The sequence below is a fragment of the Meleagris gallopavo genome, chromosome 10 (genome assembly GCF_905368555.1).
Source record: "Meleagris gallopavo chromosome 10, MGAL_WU_HG_1.1, whole genome shotgun sequence".
Lineage (NCBI taxonomy): Eukaryota > Metazoa > Chordata > Aves > Galliformes > Phasianidae > Meleagris > Meleagris gallopavo.
Window position 1 is genome coordinate 14379003 of NC_139413.1, and position 6600 is coordinate 14385602.

The 6600-nt window shown below is 36.1% G+C and overlaps 1 long non-coding RNA gene across 1 annotated transcript; it reads right to left on the reverse strand.

Annotated features, from left to right (window-relative positions):
- Positions 1 to 856: 856 nt before the first annotated feature.
- On the reverse strand, positions 857 to 4689 carry LOC146543711 (uncharacterized). The gene is made up of 2 exons (XR_014885292.1): positions 4100 to 4689; positions 857 to 2397 (listed from the first exon to the last, which is right to left on the reverse strand). It is a non-coding gene; the product is annotated as an uncharacterized LOC146543711 (long non-coding RNA).
- Between the last annotated feature and the right edge of the window lie 1911 nt (positions 4690 to 6600).

The window sequence follows — 6600 nt, forward strand, 5'->3', positions numbered from 1 at the left end:
TACATCATTCCTAACATTCTTCATAGTTATAATACACACAACACAAAAGAGCACATTTCTAATTCAACATTTCCATAATATTCTAAGTATTCTACGTCACTGAGGAAGAACTAACACAACATAAATTCGCTGTATCTGGAAGTACCAATAATACTCTACTCTTAACTGTTCAAATGCCACACCTTTTAAAGGTAGCACTACAGTGTCCAGGTCACAACTAGTGCTGAACAAAGAGCTGTATACATTGTTTGTATTTTCTTTTTACTTCATTTAACATTTCTAAAAGACTCATTTATAAATATATTATATTTATATAATATTAATAAATTAATAAATCCATTGATAAATAGTGGTCCTGTATAATTTTATTGCTAATGCACCAAAAGCACTAACTGTAAAGCAATTAAACTATACTATATCTTGTAGGAGGAGAGTAAATCAAGCCCTGAAATGCTGACAATGAAAGAACTAGCAGCAGACAACAAAACCATAAGTCTCTTTGACTGTGTCACACAAAATAATTGCTAAGTGCCATGCTTTCATGGTTGTAGAAAAAAAAAAAAAATGAGGGGAAAACACCCAACAGGTACAGGGTCAGTAATAGCAACCTCATAGAAATACTGTAACATGCTGATATTAATAATTAAATTTACAAGAAATCTCAATAAATATTAAGTTATTTGCTAAATAAATCTATGCCAAGTGGCTTTTTGTGTGTGTGCAGATGAACTGATTTATATCAGAGAAAAGGAGAATCAGCTTTAGTCAATCTTGTTTTTTTCCTCCTCAGAGCTGTAGAATTATAAAGTGCAAATCTGCTTAAGTTGGGCTTTTTTACATTTATAAAGGGCTACACTTGATTTAGCAATACTATTTTTATTTGTAATGACAGAGACACATTTATTATACATTCTGTTAATCTTCAGACTTGCATTTTGACAGGATTAGGAATTTATACAATATGTAGACCTTAGGTTGCACATTAAGTCTGAGGCACTTCGATACATTTGGTTTTTTGCAAGCTAAGACTTAGTATTTAAAATGATCATTTTGTGTTTCCTGCTCTCTGAACAATGAACTGTAGTAATCCTTCTGATGGTAATCATATTATTTTCTGTTTAAATTATGTTGTGTTTGTACATTTATGGTGTCACTTAAAACAAAATCCAGCAGGTTTTCTTTTTAGGTATCTTTTAAGAGGAACAGAAGTGAATATTTTAAGAAAATGACACAGAAACTGAGTTTTCTAAAAGGTACATACTTCCCAGTACGTATTTTATAAATATTTAAATGAAAGATGATCAGAAATGTATAAATAATTGTGTTAACGCTTTAGAAATTGTAACAGTGTTCTCCAGCTCAGTAATAGATTTCCATACTGAAAGGATTAAAGGACTTATATTTGGAGAATGCAGAAACTGTTAGGGTTTTTTTCCCCTTTTCCTATTCAGCAAGTTGCATCACTGTTTCTGATACATAGACTATTAAATATGATATTTGCATCTACAGATGGTATATTATGAAAATTGACAAAATGATTTCATTAAAATATTAATACAGAAATTCACAACATTGGAAATGTATAACAGCTTCTTTTCAATCATAATAATGAGAAACTTGTTATTCATTTGCATGAGAATGGCAATTTAGTGTGGCAAAACAAGCTCCAAATGCATCCCTGCAGTTTATTGCCTTAGGTTTGCAAACTGCCTTAACAGCCATCAGCCAAGAAATGTACATGTCATCTGCAAATCACAAATCACAGATCTTGACTCGAGTGATTGCACAGGGAGAAGTGCTGAAGGGTTCATAGTGGCCAGAACAAGACTTAAAAGTGATGTGAAATAGGGAGCAAAAAGGGCTGCAATTGCCTTGGAGCCTAAAATAGACTGAGCTTCAATGCCATGGAAAAAATCACCAGCTTCTCCATCATTTCTTTAAAGGTCAGAATTTTTGTAGGTGGATTGGGAGCGCAGTGGATTGCAGATGCGTTTAACAGCAGGGTATTTTCCGCTGCCATGACCAGTTAAGGAAGATTTTCAAAAACACATCTGCTGGTAAACAGTTTGGCCCTACTCTGGGTCATCTGCCTTATCTGTGCTCATTGCTGCATGAATTCTTACCTGGATAAAGTCCCAAACCTCACATCAGTCAAAGTTAGGCTTTCAGTACAGTCCATTACATTTTTTAGAGAGGTACCGCCGTGGCTTTCAGTTGGTTTTATGATGCGGGTCTGCTTCTTCACAGTGTAAGAAACACATCGCAGCAGAACCACAGAGCATGCTGCTTCTCAATTCCTCGTCATGTATCACCCATCAGAAGGCAGAGCACAACATGAAAGAATACACGAAGGGAAAACAGACGACTCAGAGGACTCAGGGAGAGGGCTTCTCAGTGCTGCAAAAGAGGGCTGGTTTCTGACACCATTTCATATACTTTTAGACCACAAATATTATGCTGAAAATTATTTAAGGGAAGTTCAAACATAAATTGCCTACAAACAGATCTAGAAGGCAGTAAATTCATTTTTCTTTTCAACCTCTCTCACTCTGCAGGTGATTAAATCCCTCTGGTTTAAGATTTCTCTTCTTCCAGTCTGCTATAATAGAATCTGTACTTCTGTCTGGAACTGGAAAGGTTAAAAAATAATCCTCTTTATTAAATGGGAGAACCAAAAAGCAATTAAATAAACAAAGGCCTTTGCAGGTTGGACTTCATGCTGATAAGTGTTTCAATACTTTACACATACTTGTATGATACTTAAATATCTCTAAGTAATTTAACTTTTCTAAATGTTTATTAGTCCATGGTGAGTGCACTGGATCCTCTTCTGGGATCGAGATGTGAATTTATAAGAAGTGTAAAGTATTTAGATAGTTTCAAACAGATTTTAGAGCACTTGTAACATCTGGGGAATGATTTCTACTTGTCTAGTCTACTGTTTATTTAAGAGAGAAATATAGGCAGTTCAACCAGCTGAAATTCTCTGTACCCATAGTAGGTGAACCTGTTTGTCTCAATGTTAACTACAAAGAGGATGTTAATTCCTTTGGAGTTCATTCTCTCCTACCTCAACCTCTGCCACTCAAATTACAGCATGCATAAATTAGCTTCTTGTGTCTGTAAAATAGAGGAAACCCCACTGAAAACAAGTGCCATGGGAAAAACTGAAAATTCTTCCCAACATACTCTCCTGTGAAACGAGACCCTGGGAGAGCTTCAGAAAGCAAAATTAACTTTGGCAGCAAAAAGGTAATTGTGCTTTTCATGAAATCTTCTGCTTTGATTTTGAAAAGACGCAGCTGGGGCAGCCTACTTCTATACAGTTGCAATGTCTACCTGACATTGTGTGTGGTTATGTCTTCCAAAATAGCTCTTCCTGTGCATCCAAACTATTTGTCTGCACATTTATTATTTGAAAGTTTTGCTGCTTACACCTTAGACTTGAATTTACAGTTTAAAAAATAAAGATAAAAAAGCCACATTTTAGTTCAGTTTTTATCCCACGTTATGTTCACCTCCAGTGGCCACTGTTTATTCTTACTACAGCCCATCACAGTGTGGCTTATAACACTGGTCAAAGCCAACGAGTACCTCAGAGAGCTGAATGCTAGCTTTTAACATAATTGGTAGACACTAGGGAAAAAGCAGAGGAAAGAAAGAACAGGAAGAAATTAGAGTCCACAGGCTCTGATTCTCCAGCACTTAATATGAATTTTTATTCCAAGAAACTGAAGCCATCATCTCTTTGATGTAGACTAGTTTTGTGGGTCAAGAAAGGTTTTATAGCTCTTTGTGACAGTTTTAAGTGCTCTGCGTTTTTAACAGATGCTGCTGCAATAGTGGGGAAGAACTGTGGTTGCACATTAACATATTTCTTCCTTTTGTTTTCACTTACTGTACCCGGAGAGAATTTTTTTCCCCCTTTTTCATCTAATCTGAATTTTTAGTTCTTGTTAAGACAAAAATATAAAATTGCATTGCTTCCATTTTTACAGTAAAGCTATTTTTGATGGTCATAAATCCATGAACCAACAACAACTTTCCCACCTAACTCTTTCTAAAGCAAATCTCTTCTGCTTTGTCTGGTCGTACTCACCTGCCCTTCTCCACTGAGCTTTTCTTGAGTCCTGAGGGGAGAACGCAGGATGTTCAGTGAGGAGAGAAAAGATCCGATGTTGTTGTTTTCTCCACATTCCTTGATTCTGCTGTTGGCCCCTCTGTACCACAGAAGGATTTCTGCACCTGTGTGGGGAAACAAGAACAGAGGAAAGAGAGCTTGAAGAGCTGAAAATACTGAAAGAAAGGAAAAAAAAAAAAAAAGAAAGAAAGAAAGAAACAGTAGATATCTCCCTGAGGTAATGAGGAGGGAACTCCATGGCTCCAAATGATAGACAGTGACAGACTATAGCCTGGTTACTGTGAAGACTTCCAAAAGGTTTTATAGTTTACAGTATTTGCATGTGGATTTTTCAAATCAGTCAAGTTGCTTTCTGAGAAGAGAATGATAGTATGAAATCAGCCTCTGCAGTCCAGATTTGACATCACATCTGAAACTTTGCTCTGCTTCTCCCCCCCTTTCTCAGTCTCCTCCTTGCCAAGACAACCAATACCCCCTCAACACTATCATTTGTTACCAAGGGAAAGCAGTTCATTTCATGATCCCTTAGTCCTGGTTTAAACTAGATAGTTCCTAAAGGATAATATTGTCAATGCTGTAAATGATTGCTAATCCTACTGTGCTTGAAGAAGAATAGATATGAGCGGGCAATGGATAAGAAGGCCTGCAATTACTGTAAAAATGAATGGATGAAACACCTAAGTTTCCCTCTTATCTTCTTTCCCTTCCAACAATTATCTAAGGCAGCTACTGAGACCTAACTACTAAGGATCCATGCAAATATCTGCTGTGCTTGTCTGATCAATGATTCAATAGGCAAAGAGGGGTCTTTTTTCCATGCTCATCTTTGATTTCTGCACAGAACTATGCTAAGCTTGTGTTTCTCAGATGAAAGCAAGTGGTACAGTTTATGCTAAAATGACAAAACAATTTGAAAGTGAATGTGTATAATGGAGAGAAGAACTTAAGCATGTGGTTGACATTATTACGTTTATTTCTCAGTGAGACCTGTCTTTTCATGACACTAATCAAAAAACTGGGTCACCTCACAATGGTAATTTCCTAGGAATTTTGAAATTCGTGAGTCAATTTGATCCCTTTTTAGCTGAACATTCGCTAAGCACAGCAAGGCTGATGGAGCTCAGCTAGCTCATCAGACTTGTCATCGACTGTATGTGAAGAGTTTATATCCTTAATGGGATCAAAGGTTTTATCAGTGATCCTTCGTAAATGTAAACAGGTGAAATATTTTTCTATCAGCATTGATTCCACACCTGACATTTCTTCTGTTGATCAGCTAATGGTTATTGTCCGTTATAAAATCAGAGACAAGGAAGGTTTATTACCTTCTTAACAACCAAGAACCATGCCAAAGAACATCCCCCATCCCCCACAGTTTGAATCCATCTTGCAACAACTGAATATTAATAACATCATTTGCTATTGCCAAGGACAGATTTAAAATAATGCTAGTCTGGACATTATGAGGAACTTCTCAAAATATTGTGAAGTGTTTTAAAATGCAGATCTCCCATTAAAGTCAAATAAAAGTCAGTCATCTAAAATCCTACTCATCCTTCAGAAATTTAGCACTAGAAAGGTCTCCAGACAAGGATTCATGAAAATAAAGCACTGTCAGAGTGAGCCACCCACTTAGCTGTTGTTGTCAACACTTAATTATGCTCTTTTTTAGTGTCCTGAATTAACTTTGAATGTTCCCCCACAAGTCTATGAAACAGAATATTCCTGGAAATACCACACATTTTTAAATGTACTACCGCCATCAATTAATTAAGACTTCTTAAATTCTTCAGCTGTCTAATATGACACTTGTTTGGTATAAAAAAGGAATTAAGTGATGAAAATGACTTGTCTGTAGCATTAGAAAATTATAGAATTGCATCTTATTTCAGCAAATTACATTTATTGGATTAAAACCTACATAAATAAATATTTATAGGAACAAATCATACAATTATAAAATGCAGTTCAACTATATCTAAAAAATATTTCAAACCCTAAAAAAATGAAAGAGAAATATCTTCTGTTGTCAGAAAAAAAAAATTACATTCTACCCCAAGTAAAATGATTTTTAGAAAATTTTGATTCACCTAAGATAAAGAATAAATTGCTCTGAACAGTATAAATCACCTGCTGCAAGAGTGACCATGTCTAGAAATATGGCAAACAATATCAAGTTAAAAAGAAGAAAGGACATTTTTACCTAGAGAAGATTAAGACCAGTTTCTCCAGACAAAGCATGAGTAACTTCAAGTCAGGTTCATGCAAGTCAGTCATAGCCACAAAGGTAGAAGTGAGCCTCTGGGCTTAATATGCAAGATTTGATCCCTTGTCCCTAAAACAGCATCAGCACTGACAGCTGGATCACCAGGAGTACATCTACATAGCAGAGTACAAGCTGTAGAGCGATACTGAAAGAGCACTGACCCAATACTGGGATGGTGCAGGGTGCAGGCCAG